Source organism: Rhinoderma darwinii, chromosome 3 (assembly GCF_050947455.1).
Source record: "Rhinoderma darwinii isolate aRhiDar2 chromosome 3, aRhiDar2.hap1, whole genome shotgun sequence".
NCBI classification, from domain to species: domain Eukaryota; kingdom Metazoa; phylum Chordata; class Amphibia; order Anura; family Rhinodermatidae; genus Rhinoderma; species Rhinoderma darwinii.
The window spans coordinates 121,405,713-121,420,974 of NC_134689.1; positions in this window are offsets into that span (position 1 = coordinate 121,405,713).

Genomic DNA, 15,262 nt, shown 5'->3' on the forward strand with positions numbered 1-15,262 from the left:
ATTTACTAAGTCACATTCCCAAAACAAGAACCAAGGGGTGTCCCCTCCTTCCCCTTCTCCAAACTCACCATGAATTATTGAACCACTTTATTGCATATTTTCTTAAAGAACCTCATTCCCCCGGTGTGACGGTAAATATTGTATGAATTTAATTTAAGAGCTGATATTTCATCCTTATCATGCCAAGCAACAGGCTTTGCGTGCTCCTCTCTTGTCTTCCTAGCTGTCTTTCCCTGGTCTTGAGACCTGTACAATGGGCACTGAGATAGATGGCCCTAGCCCTCCATCACTCAATGCCTTTTATTCCTAGCTAACACTCAGTAGGATTTATGGGCTCTGGCAGGTCTGGGAAACACAGAGGAAAGAAGCCCAGGGAGTGAAGCCAGAAGCCTGTATGAGTGTCAGGTGTACAATCCAACCACAGCACACTGGGGACTGAACTGACAATTAACCTTTTCAACACATCACAGAGCAGGGGATTTATATATGTGGAGACACACAACCACAGGCATCTGTAGCTGCGCAGCTGAAATATTTCTCACTTAAATCCTAATACTGAATACATGAAGAAATAAAAAGCGCCCCTTTCCTTTTTTCTGCATCCCTCTCCATCTGTATGGCACGTGTCATCATTGTCACTCACCAGATCAACTAGACAGCTCTTATATGAGACATGCATTATAAAACACCAGCGTAGAATTTTCTAAAATCACTGCGATCACAAATCTAACACTAATGCCAGTTTACAAACGTTGTCAGTTTTCTACATCGCCCCCTACCCTCTTGCCCTTAGTCTTGGGATCTCTGCGACTGTCATGAAATCATGCATCACATTGTGGTGTGACCTGACATCTGCAGACTCCAGTTTACAATGATGATCCTGACATGATATAATATAGAAAAAATGCTCTTGCAATATTATTCATGGCCTAATCACGGCATGACAGGGTCAGACACACCTTCCAATGAATTTCCATCTGTATGACAGGCTTTATTTAGCACAATATTTTCCTTCTATTTTGTTAACAGTTTGTATTCCAAATATTATTCTACTGTGATATCAATGTACAGGGAGGCTAAGTTTAGCCCTGGGCTTGCTACAATTCTTCCCATTAAATTGCAAATTTTAAACAAACTGTAGAAAAGCTTGTAAAATACTGTATACTAATGTTGTAGTCAGAGGACTTGTGGAGAGATGTTTTATGTACAGGTGTACAGTATAAAATAGGCAATATGAACATCATTGCATGGTGTATATAAAACTCGTACGTATGCAAACGAGCGTTACAGGATTTAGGAGACGTGCTGAGCAGCACAGAAACATCAGGTTTAGTGAAGCTGCTCACAATGGAAGGTAGTACAGCGTTCACTGTAAGGGCTTGTCAACACGTAACGGAATTGCTTCAGAAAATTTCTGCAGCATCTCTGTTAAAACTAGCAGATATTCAGCAGCGGAAAAAACACACCATTTCCTGCGGTTTTTTTCTGCAGAAAATGGTGCGGATTTTGCTGCATTTTCCTCAATGTTGGGAGACGGTGATATCTCCTGAAAAACGCAGCAATTCAGTCCACTTTCTGCAGCAGGAATTGACATGCGGCGGTCCGAAAAAAAAACGCACCCCAGGTCAATTTCTGCTCGAAAATTTTACGCAGCGTAAATCTCACCCACTTTGCTGCTACTGTATTCCGCTGCATATTTTCCGACTGCAATTCCAGGCAGAAAATACGCAGCAATTCCGTTACGTGTGGACAAGCCCTCAAGCAGATGCATATAAAAGACTAACAACACTTTTTTGTAAATGTAAGTAATAAAAGTAGTTAAACAAGTGAAACTGTTATTAGCTGATTATACAGGAATGAAATTCAAGCCGTCAACATATTTAGTTCTACGTATTTGAAAAAAATGCTTCCTTTGATGTTAGAAAACGTACAACGTGAATTAGTACATAAGTAAGTAAAAATCTACATTAGTATACATTCATATATTTTTTTGTTTATGTGTAAATTTAGTTCGGTGATTTCAAACTATTGAGTCATTTTAAACCATTGGTGGACCCTAGGGTGAAATAGACATGAAATCCCCCCATCTAGTGGATGTGCCTGTTTTGGACTACACATCATACATCAACAAGACCAAGGTTAAAGTATTAGCAAAAAATAAATAAAAAAGGTATGATCTAGCACTTTGTGAAGAAATTTCAGGACTTTATTTTCTAAACATTAAAAATCCACCCAGCACATAAAGACAAAGGACCAGCATGCTTACGCATTTCAAACGCCAACTGCGTTCTTAGTCATAGCATAGGTAAGCTCATGTAGTGATCTAGCTTTAAACATCTAAAGTAATATATCTATCCTTGTATATTATAAATATATAACTTATTATCCCAATTACATTTTGTAAAGTGCCCAGATAATGTCATACAGTGTCTAGATAAATAATGAATAGACCTTGACGAAGTTGGTGCGAAACGCACGTTGGGGTCTGACACAATGTTTGTTGTCTACGGTTTTGTGATGGCATACTTTGGGTATGAATTTTCTGCTTTAGTTTTGTACCACATGTTGGTATTCTACCATCATTATATTTATATTGGATTGTAAACATTAAGCATATGATTTATATGGTTATTTTGCAATATGTTGTAATATTGTGGAATAAGGTTATATAATGTGGACACTTGTACTGTTCTTTTGTGTTTTTAGGGGCATTTTCAAATTGGGGTCAGCAGTATTTTGTATTTTTAATACATTTTCTTTTGATATATTTTTACAACACTGTTGTAATAATTGAAGAAGCAACATAAAAATACCTTTTGGAATATTCTAAGTTAAAATAATGCATACCGTGCACGGACAGTGCTACACAGTGCCCAACTCTTCCCCTCTCATGCACAGTACGTATGGTAAGTTTCTATTGGTGGTGTCATAATCTTGTAAATAGCACTCAGATATGTTGTGTTATTCAGCACCCAGATATATAGCACATACTTAGCCCAGATAATGCCACATATTGTCCCGATAAATTGTGTCATACACTGCCCACATTAATATTTCCATAAAATGAACAATGGGTCTCAAACTGTGCACGGATAAATATTGCATTCATTACCCAAATAATGTCACATGATTTAAGATAGTGCCATATAGCAGCCAGATAAAGTCAGCCATGCAATATGCAAATAGTGCCTTGCAGATGTAGCAATCCTTATCTTGACTCTAAAAACTTGCTGGAGTGTGATAACTTATCACTTAAACCAGGGGTCTCAAGCACGCGGCCCGCATGCGGCCCCTGAGGCTGTCATCTGCAGCCCGCGGGACAGAGAGGCGCTAGAATCGGCTCTGCTCAGGTACTCTGTGAAATCCCTGACATCGCTGTCCATATATGGACAGTTTTGTCAGCGTCTTCCCCAGAGCGGAGTCCCAGGCAGAGCGCTAGCATAGGCTCTGTTCCGGGCCTCTGTGGAATCCCCTGACATCACCGTTCATGAACGGACATGTGATGTCTGGGGCTTCTCCAGAGCCTGAGTCCCGGGCAGAGCGCTAGTATCAGCTCTGCTCCGAGACTCTGTGGAATTCCCTGACATCTCTGTTCATGAATGGACCCGCGATGTCTGGGGCTTCCCCAGAGCCTGAGTCCCAGGCAGAGAGCTTGTATAGGTTCTGCTCCGGGACTCTGTGGAATTCCCTGACATCACTGTCCATATATAGACAGTTTTGTCAGGGTCTTCCCCAGAGCCTGAGTCCCAGGCAGAGTGCTACCATACGCTCTGCTCCGGGACTCTGTGGAATCCCCTGACATCGCTGTCCATGAATAGACACGCAATGTCTGGGGCTTCCCTGGAGCCTGAGTCCCGGGCAGAGCGCTAGCATAGGCTCTGCTCCAAAACTCTGTGGAATCCCCTGACATCGCTGTTCATGAACGGAACGCGATGTCTGGGGCTTCCCCAGAGCATGAGTCCCAGGCAGAGAGCTTGTATAGGTTCTGCTCCGGGACTCTGTGGAATTCCCTGACTTCGCTGTCGATGAATGGACACGCGATGTCTGGGGCTTCCCCAGAGCCTGAGTCCCAGGCAGATAGCTTGTATAGGTTCTGCTCCGGGACTCTGTGGAATTCCCTGACATCGCTGTCCATATATGGACAGTTTTGTCAGGGTCTTCCCCAGAGCAGAGTCTCAGGCAGAGTGCTAGCATACGCTCTGCTCCGGGACTCTGTGGAATTCCCTGACATCGCTGTCCATGAATAGACACACGATGTCTGGGGCTTCCCTGGAGCTTGAGTCCCGGGCAGAGCGCTAGAATAGGCTCTGCTTGGGACTGTGGAAATCCCTGACATGGCTGTCCATATATGGACAATTTGTCAGGATCTTCCCCAGATGGGAGTCTCAGGCAGAGCGCTAGCTTAGGCTCTGCTCGGGGACTCCGGAATCCCCTGACATCGCTGTCCACATATGGACAGCGATGTCTAGGGCTTCCCCAGAGCTGGACAGTGATGTCAGGAGCACAGCTGGAGTCCCAGTAGGAGCGCTAGTAGCACTCTGCCCTGGACTCCAACTCTGGGGTTGCCCCTGACATCTCTGTCCATATATGAACAGTGATGTCAGGAGCAGAGCTGGAATCTTAGGCAGAGTGCTAGAAGCGGCTCTGCTCTGGGACTCCAGCTCTGGGCAAGCCCCTGACATCCCTGTCCATATATGGACACTGATGTCAGTTGCTTCCCCAGAGTTCCAGGGCAGAGCCTATACTAGTGCTCCGCTCTGGGGCAGTGGCTCTGGGGTTGCCCCTGACATGACATTCCGGTCCATGAATAGACACGCAATGTCTGGGGCTTCCCTGGAGCCTGAGTCCCGGGCAGAGCGCTAGCATAGGCTCTGCTCCGGAACTCTGTGGAATTCCCTGACTTCGCTGTCCATGAATGGACACGCGATGTCTGGGGCTTCCCCAGAGCCTGAGTCCCAGGCAGAGAGCTTGTATAGGTTCTGCTCCGGGACTCTGTGGAATTCCCTGACATCGCTGTCCATGAATAGACACGCAATGTCTGTGGCTTCCCTGGAGCCTGAGTCCCGGGCAGAGCGCTAGCATAGGCTCTGCTCCGAAACTCTGTGGAATCCCCTGACATCGCTGTTCATGAACGGACACGCGATGTCTGGGGCTTCCCCAGAGCATGAGTCCCGGGCAGAGCGCTAGTATCGGCTCTGCTCCGGGACTCTGTGGAATTCCCTGACTTCGCTGTCCATGAATGGACACACGATGTCTGGGACTTCCCCAGAGCCTGAGTCCCAGGCAGAGAGCTTGTATAGGTTCTGCTCCGGGACTCTGTGGAATTCCCTGACATCGCTGTCCATATATGGACAGTTTTGTCAGGGTCTTCCCCAGAGCAGAGTCTCGGGCAGAGTGCTAGCATACGCTCTGCTCCGGGACTCTGTGGAATCCCCTGACATCGCTGTCCATGAATAGACACGCGATGTCTGGGGCTTCCCTGGAGCCTGAGTCCCGGGCAGAGCGCTAGCATAGGCTCTGCTTTGGACTGTGGAAATCCCTGACATGGATGTCCATATATGGACAATTTGTCAGGATCTTCCCCAGAGCGGAGTCTCAGGCAGAGCGCTAGCTTAGGCTCTGCTCTGGGACTCTGGAATCCCCTGACATCGCTGTCCACATATGGACAGCGATGTCTAGGGCTTCCCCAGAGCTGGACAGTGATGTCAGGAGCACAGCTGGAGTCCCAGTAGGAGCGCTAGTAGCACTCTGCCATGGACTCCAACTCTGGGGTTGCCCCTGACATCTCTGTCCATATATGAACAGTGATGTCAGGAGCAGAGCTGGAATCCTAGGCAGAGTGCTAGAAGCGGCTCTGCTCTGGGACTCCAGCTCTGGGCAAGCCCCTGACATCACTGTCCATATATGGACACTGATGTCAGTTGCTTCCCCAGAGTTCCAGGGCAGAGCCTATACTAGTGCTCCGCTCTGGGGCAGCGGCTCTGGGGTTGCCCCTGACATGACATTCCGGTCCAGGAGGATCCCCTGACGTCACTGTGTATGAACAGTGACATCAGGGGCTCCTCCAGCAGAGGAATCCCTGGCCAAAGTGTCGGCAACGCTCTGGCTGGTAATTCCACTCCTAGAGGGAGCCCCAATGGAGCTATCTACTGGGGGTGTTTATAGCACTGTCTACAAGGGGTGTGTGTGGCATTATCTTCAGAGGGCACTGTGGCAGCATCTGCAGAGGGCACTGTGACAGCATCTACATAGGGCACTGTGGCAGCATCTACAGAGGGCACTGTGGCAGCATCTACAGGGGGCACTGTGGCAGCATCTACAGAGGGCAGTGTGGCAGTGTCTACAGAAGGCACTGTGGCATTATCTACAGAGGGCAGTGTGGCAGTGTCTACAGAAGGCACTGAGGCATTATCTACAGAGGGCACTGTGGCAGTATCTACAGAGGGCACTGTGGCAGTATCTATAGAGGGCTCTGTGGCACGATCTAAAAAGGGGCTGCCTAATTTTGACATTTGTGTGTCTGCCAAACGCTGCCAGACTGCATTTAGCGATACTTAAACTGTAAAACTGGATTGTTGAAATAAGCACGTGGAGAAATCTTGCAAATTTCCGGTAAGTTTAAACCTGGCGCTATTATTATAGTAATGTAGTATTATAGTAATGTAGTATTGTTATAGTGTTCAAATAACTAATTAATTAACAATAATTCTGTAAATTATCTAATTTGAAAGTAATGCGGCCCATCAACTTCACATTTTTTCTATATGTGGCCCACTTACCCGGCCGAGTTTGAGACCCCTGACTTAAACCATTGAAAACCATTGAAAATGTAAAGTTGAAGTTTCTCGCCCCTGTGTATTTAACGTGGCAAAAGTCAAGTTAAAGACTGCTACATCTGTATATGAGCCAAAGAAAATGGTGAATACTGCCTCAAATTCCCTTATGACAAATGTATTTGCCATCTTTCACACTTTTACACTCTCCTCGTCAGCCGCTGGACCCGACAGGAGTGAACCAACTCTATGTTGCTTGACATCTTTCAAATGGGCTTAGGACAGATGTACTATTGACCTCATTGTTAAAGTACGGATGTAGCCATCTTTAACTTGACTCGGATAACTTGCTGCAGTGTGATATCATACAACAAAAGCCAATGAAAAGTCATTGAAAAAGTCTAGATAAGGGATCTAGCCACTGTTTATTTAATGTGTTAAAAGTCAAGGTAAAGATGGCTACATCTGTATCACTGAAAGTTGTCCACAGACTGAGAAATCCTACTGCCTAATAAGAAAGGCAAAGAGCAACTAAATTATAAAATTTTGCCCTATATGGACAGTGATGTCTGGAGATCCGCCTGGTGCGGAATCCCCGGCCAGAGCATCGTCAATGCTCTGGCTGAGGATTCTGCTCCTAGAGGGAGCCCCAATGCTATCTACAGGGATGGTGTCTGCCTGGCGCTATCTACAGGGTGGTGTCTGGCGCTTTCTACAGGGTGAGTGTCTGGAGCTATCTACAGGAGGGGGTGTCTAGTGCTATCTACAGGGGGGTGTCTGGTGCTATCTACAGGGGGTGTCAAGGTGGCGCTATCTACAGGGGTGTCTGGTGGCGCTATCTACAGAGGGTGTCGTGTGGCGCTATCTACATGGGGTGCGTGGCGCTATCTCCAAGGGGGTGTGGCACTATCTACATGGGCTCTGTGGCACAATATGGGCACTATCTAGAGGAGAAACGGTGTCACTAGCTACATGGGCACTGTGGCACTATCTATGTAGGCACTGTGGCACTATCTACGTGGACACTGGCACTATCTACAGTGGGCACTGTGACACTAACTACAGTGGGTACTGTGGCCCTATGTGGGCAGTATGGCACTTTGGCCACTGGCATTATGTAAACACTATCTAAAGTGGGCACTGTGACACTATCTACAGGGGAATTGTGGCACTATCTATATGTGCACTCTGGTGTTTTCAAGGGGTTTAGACAACAAAAAAAAAAAACAGACAAATTAAATCCATCAGTTTTTTCATTCATTTCCAGACGGACTGGAAATGGATGACATTTTGGAGACACACTGATGCAAAACGGCCACGAAAAACTGACAGTTGATCAGATTTTAATGGCCATTTTTTTTCATTGTCGTGTGAATGTAGCCTAAAAATGCATCAGATGTTTTGCTGTTGTTGTGAAGGCTTTATTTATATAATGAGATAATTATTTTTATGGGAAGAAATATATGCATCACTACAGAAGTGCACACTGTCTTTTATGTGCATATTTTCCGATCCTTTTTATGTGGCAGGAACTGATGGAACTAAAGCTATGTTTCCAAATGTGGAAGCACATCATTAATGATGTCACAGAATTCCCTGCAGCAGAGCTAGGAGGGATGGTGAGAACACACAATTTGTGTCTTCACAGAATGTCCCTATAAACAAATCACTCTTAACAGTGATAAAGGTAGCATTAGATCACTTTTTCTAGAGATCTATATATAGAGACATGCAAGGAACACAAAAATCATGTATTCCCTACTACCTTGAGCTCAAGTCCTGTAAGATAAACAAAATATATTTATTATTTAGTTATATAATATATGATCTAAAATATTAATAATAAATATAATTTGAGAAAAATAATATAGAAAAAATAGAATCATAAAAAGTAAATAAAAGTGACCTAAACTACCACCATTGAAAGACAAATAAAGAAAAATAAATCCTCCTCTCCCATGCATGCCATCATTAAAACAACCTGTGCAACACATAAGAAATTGTGATGTGCGCTGAGCTCTGATGCACTAATGGAGCCATTTTAAGCAGATTGTATGTTACACAAAGATACAAAAATTATGCCTGGCCACCAATTTTCGTGTGTCCTGTCCCTGCTATATCTGTCCTAACACTTTCTAATACTTATCTAACACTAATACTTCTGTAAACATATCGGTAGAGACTGTATAAAAAAGCAGGGAGGTAGTGAGGGAGATACATTTGAAACTTCAATGGGGACATTTGTCCTTGCGTGCTATAGCAGAGGTTCTACTGCACCCGGGGCAAAGATTCAGATTGGCGCCCCCCCCCCAACTTATTTCCCAACATGTCCTTCCCCCTCGCCGTGTTTTCTTTCCCTACCAATCAATGAGATGTAATTTTTTGTTCACAATTTTTTTAATGTAACTCGAGTATAAAAGCATTTCTACATTTTACAAGCGATATAGTTCTATAATGTAATTAACATAACAATAAATTAAAAGAAAATTAATTAAAGAGGCCACACACAGCCCCCTGTAGATAGCGCCACACACAGCCCCCTGTAGATAGCGCCACACACAGCCCCCCTTGTAAATAGTGCCTCACACATCCCCCCTTGTAAATAGTGCCACACAGCCCCCCTTGTAAATAGTGCCACACAGCCCCCCTTGTAGATAGTGCCACACACAGACCGCTGCCCCTTTTAAATAGCGCCACACTCCCACCCCTTGTACTTAGCGCCACACTGTGAACAGACCGGTGAGCAGTAGCCTACCGCTACCACTCTCCGCTCTACCTGGTGTGACTTACCGAAGGAGCCGAGGAGGTCATTCGGCGCAGGCAGCGGCGGAGTTCCTTCTGACTAGGGTTGGTGACAGCCAGGACCGGCCTTAGTTTGGATGGCGCCCTGTGCGGGACTCTCTATTGCCGCCCCCTACACAAACCAAAAATTAACCACATATATAGACACGCACATACTGGAACATATATAAAGACAGATATTTAGACATACAGGCAAATATATATACACACATCTGGAATATATACATACAGGTAAATATATAGACACATTTACACACACACACACACACACACACACACACACCGGCAGATAAATACACAGACTGGAACATATACAAATACATAAAAGGCACAAATATACAAGCACAAAGACACATTCACAAACAGACCCATATATACGCACAGAGGCACATATGTACACAGCACAGATAACGTAGATGTTACCTGCAGTCCTATGTAAGACCACAGATAACACAGTGATAACTCTCTAAATACAGATAGTAGTGTTACCTGCAGTCCTATGTAACACCACAGATAACACAGTGATAACTCTCTGACTACAGATAATGTAGTAGCTGTTGCCTGCAGTCCTATGTAACACCACAGATAACACATTGTAGCAGAGCTGAGATTGTAATTCAGCACAATGTGTTATCTGTGGTGTTACATAGGACTGCAGGCAACAGCTACTACATTATCTGTAATCAGAGTTATCACTGTGTTATCTGTGGTGTTACATAGGACTGCAGATAACACTACTATCTGTTGTAAAGGATCTGCCAGGCACTGCTGGGTTAACTCCCAGAACTAATCAGTCAGCACCTGAGAATACATCCCTGAGACTGACTCCTGCTTCCACCATTCAGGCTGGCAGGCTTAGGAGTGGGAGAGCCTATCGTAACCTGGCCAGACTCAGCTAGCTCCCGCCCTCGGTCTATTTAAGCCTGCACTTCCTGTCCCTCGGTGCTTGTTATTGCTTTGGTTTCCTTCCTTGTGGTTCCTGGCCCAGCTACAGCTCCTGCTATTTTTGATCCTGCTCCATACCGACCCTGGCTTACCGACTACTCTTCTGCTGTTCGTTTTGTACCTCGCACACTCCTGGCTTGACTCGGCTCGTTCACCACTCTGGTTGCTCACGGTGTTGCCGTGGGCAACGGCCCCTTTTCCTTGCTTGTGTTCCTTGTATGTTTGTCGTGTTTGTCGTGCACTTACTGAGCGCAGGGACCGCCGCCCAGTTGTACCCCGTCGCCTAGGGCGGGTCGTTGCAAGTAGGCAGGGACAGAGTGGCGGGTAGATTAGGGCTCACTTGTCCGTCTCCCTACCCCCTGCCGTTACATAATAACAAGCCTACATAATAACAAGCCCATACCTAGTCTACCCCTGGTCCCTGACACCACTATGGATCCCCGTGAGACCCTGGCTCAGCAAATGCAGGGTCTCTCCCTACAGGTCCAGGCCCTGGCTCAGAGGGTCAACCAGCCTGATGCTACCCTGGTAGTTCCCCGCACCGCACCTCTTGAACCCCACCTCAAGTTGCCCGACCGGTTCTCAGGGGACCGGAGGACTTTTCTCTCCTTTCGGGAGAGTTGTAGGCTTTACTTTCGTTTAAAGCCTCATTCCTCAGGTTCTGAGAGCCAGCGGGTGGGTATAATTATGTCCCGGCTCCAGGAAGGGCCCCAAGAGTGGGCCTTCTCCTTGGCTCCTGACGCCCCTGAACTTTCCTCCGTTGATTGTTTCTTTTCTGCTCTCGGACTTATTTATGACGAGACTGACAGGACTGCCTTTGCCGAGAGTCAGCTGGTGACCTTAAGTCAGGGTAAGAGACCTGTTGAGGAGTATTGCTCTGACTTTCGGAAGTGGTGCGTAGCTTCTCGGTGGAATGACCCTGCCTTAAGGTGCCAGTTTAGGTTGGGTCTGTCGAATGCCCTGAAAGACCTGCTAGTTAGCTATCCCTCTTGTGACTCCCTAGACCAGGTTATGGCTTTAGCGATACGACTTGACCGACGTCTCAGGGAACGACAACGTGAACGTTTATGTGTTTTCTCCTCCGACTCCCCCATGATGCCTCCCGAAGCTCCGTTGCTTCGTTCCTCCCCGAAAGATTCAGAGATACCTATGCAACTCGGGGCCTCCGTGTCCCCCCAACAACGTAGAGAATTCCGCAGGAAGAATGGTCTCTGCTTCTACTGTGGGGACGACAAGCATCAAGTGAACAACTGTCCTAAGCGTAAGGTTGCAGCCAGAGAACTTCCGCGTCTAAGTGATCATCGGGGAGGTCACTTGGGCGCACAGGTATTTCCCGTAAATATGAAACGTACTAAGATCTTGCTTCCCTTTCAGGTCTCTTTTGGTGGTAGGTCTGCTACCGGCAGTGCTTTCGTGGATTCAGGGTCCTCTACTAATATCATGTCTGTGGAATTTGCTATGTCCCTTGCTATGCCTCTTATTGATTTGCCTAAACCTGTCCCGGTAGTGGGTATCGACGCCACTCCTCTTGCTAATGGTTATTTTACACAGCATACCCCTGTTTTTGAACTCCTTGTTGGCTCCATGCATTTGGAGCAATGCTCTGTACTGTTGATGCAGGGATTATCGTACGATTTGGTGCTAGGTCTTCCCTGGTTGCAGTTGCATAATCCTACGTTTGACTGGAATACTGGGGAGCTAACCAAATGGGGTAATGAATGTTGTACGTCATGTTTTTCTGTTAATTCTATTTCTCCCCCTAAGGAGGCGAATACGCTACCCGAGTTTGTTCAGGACTTCGCTGATGTTTTCTCTAGGGAGGCCTCCGAAGTGTTACCTCCTCATAGAGAATACGATTGCGCTATCGAATTGGTACCAGGAGCTAAGCTTCCTAAGGGTAGGATATTTAATCTTTCTTGTCCCGAACGTGAAGCTATGAGAGTGTATATCCAGGAATCCCTGGCCAAGGGTTACATTCGTCCCTCTTCTTCTCCGGTAGGTGCTGGCTTCTTCTTCGTGGGGAAGAAGGATGGTGGTCTTAGGCCATGCATTGACTACCGTAGCCTGAATAAGGTCACGGTAAGGAACCAGTATCCCCTTCCTTTGATTCCTGATCTCTTTAATCAGGTTCAGGGGGCCCAATGGTTTTCTAAATTGGATCTACGGGGGGCGTATAACCTTATTCGCATCAAAGAGGGGGATGAGTGGAAGACTGCGTTTAACACGCCCGAAGGCCATTTCGAATACCTCGTCATGCCCTTTGGGTTGTGTAATGCCCCTGCGGTCTTCCAGAATTTCATAAATGAGATTTTGAGAAATTACCTGGGGATTTTTCTGGTAGTGTACCTTGATGACATACTGGTGTTTTCCAAGGACTGGTCCTCCCACGTGGAGCATGTCAGGAAGGTGCTCCAGGTCCTTCGGGAAAATAAACTGTTTGCCAAAACCGAAAAATGTGTGTTTGGGGTACAGGAGATTCCATTTTTGGGTCAAATCCTCACTCCTCATGAATTCCGCATGGACCCCGCCAAGGTTCAGGCTGTGGCGGAATGGGTCCAACCTGCCTCCCTGAAGGCGTTACAGTGTTTTTTGGGATTTGCTAATTATTACAGGAGATTTATTGCTAACTTCTCGGTCATCGCTAAGCCCCTTACGGACCTCACTCGCAAAGGTGCTGATCTCCTCCACTGGCCTCCTGAGGCTGTCCAGGCTTTTGAGGTCCTTAAGAAGTGCTTTGTCTCGGCCCCGGTGCTGGTTCAGCCCAACCAAATGGAGCCATTTATCGTGGAAGTTGACGCATCTGAGGTGGGAGTGGGGGCTGTCTTGTCCCAGGGTACCAGGTCCCTCACCCATCTCCGCCCCTGTGCCTACTTCTCCAGGAAGTTTTCGCCAACTGAAAGTAACTATGATATTGGCAACCGCGAACTCTTAGCCATTAAATGGGCATTTGAAGAGTGGCGCCACTTCCTGGAGGGGGCTAGGCACCAGGTAACGGTCCTTACCGACCACAAGAATCTGGTGTTCCTAGAATCTGCCCGGAGGCTAAACCCGAGACAAGCTCGATGGGCGTTATTTTTTACCAGATTCAATTTTTTGGTTACCTATAGGGCTGGGTCTAAAAATATTAAGGCTGATGCACTGTCGCGTAGCTTCATGGCCAGCCCTCCTTCGGAGGAAGATCCTGCTTGTATTTTGCCTCCAGGTATAATCATTTCCTCGATCGATTCTGATTTAGTTTCTGAAATTGCTGCTGATCAAGGTGCAGCTCCCGGGAACCTTCCTGAGAACAAGCTGTTTGTTCCCCTGCAATTCCGGCTAAGAGTACTTAGGGAAAATCATGACTCCGCACTATCTGGCCATCCAGGCATCCTGGGTACCAAACACCTCATTACCAGAAATTATTGGTGGCCTGGGTTGCCTAAAGACGTTAAGGCCTACGTCGCCGCTTGTGAGGTTTGTGCTAGGTCCAAGACTCCCAGGTCCCGACCAGCGGGCTTACTGCGTTCGTTGCCCATTCCCCAGAGACCTTGGACACATATCTCCATGGATTTTATCACCGATTTGCCTCCATCCCAAGGCAAGTCGGTGGTGTGGGTGGTGGTGGACCGCTTCAGTAAGATGTGCCACTTTGTGCCCCTCAAGAAACTACCCAACGCCAAAACGTTGGCTACCTTGTTTGTCAAACACATCCTGCGTCTCCATGGGGTCCCTGTCAATATTGTTTCGGACAGAGGGGTACAATTTGTTTCATTGTTTTGGAGAGCCTTCTGTATGAAGTTGGGGATTGATCTGTCCTTCTCCTCTGCCTTCCATCCTGAAACCAATGGCCAAACGGAGAGGACTAATCAGTCCCTAGAACAATACTTAAGGTGTTTTGTCTCTGACTGTCAATTTGATTGGGTCTCTTTCATTCCCCTCGCCGAATTTTCCCTTAATAACCGGGTCAGTAACTCGTCTGGGGTCTCTCCTTTTTTTTGTAATTTTGGGTTTAATCCACGGTTCTCCTCCGTTTCACCTGGTAGTTCCAACAATCCTGAGGTAGAGGTCGTTCATCGGGAACTGTGCACAGTCTGGGCCCAGGTTCAGAAAAACCTAGAGGTGTCCCAGAGCGTACAAAAAACTCAGGCTGATAAAAAACGTTCTGCTAACCCCCTGTTTATGGTCGGGGATCTGGTGTGGTTGTCGTCTAGGAACTTGCGTCTCAAGGTTCCGTCCAAGAAGTTTGCTCCCCGGTTTATTGGGCCGTATAAGGTCATTGAGGTCCTCAATCCTGTCTCCTTCCGGCTGGAGTTACCCCCGTCTTTTCGGATACACGACGTGTTTCATGCCTCCCTCCTCAAACGCTGCTCCCCGTCCTTGGCTCCCTCGAGGAGACCTCCTGTTCCCATCCTCACCCCTGAGGGGGTGGAATTCGAGGTGGCCAGGATTGTGGACAGCAAGATGGTCCAAGGCTCCCTCCAGTACCTGGTCCATTGGAGAGGATACGGGCCCGAGGAGAGGACTTGGGTACCCGCCCGGGATGTTCACGCTGGGGTATTGGTCAGGAGGTTCCACCTGCGTTTCCCCAGTAAGCCAGGTCCACTTAGAAAGGGTCCGGTGGCCCCTCATAAAAGGGGGGGTACTGTAAAGGATCTGCCAGGCACTGCTGGGTTAACTCCCAGAACTAATCAGTCAGCACCTGAGAATACATCCCTGAGACTGACTCCTGCTTCCACCATTCAGGCTGGCAGGCTTAGGAGTGG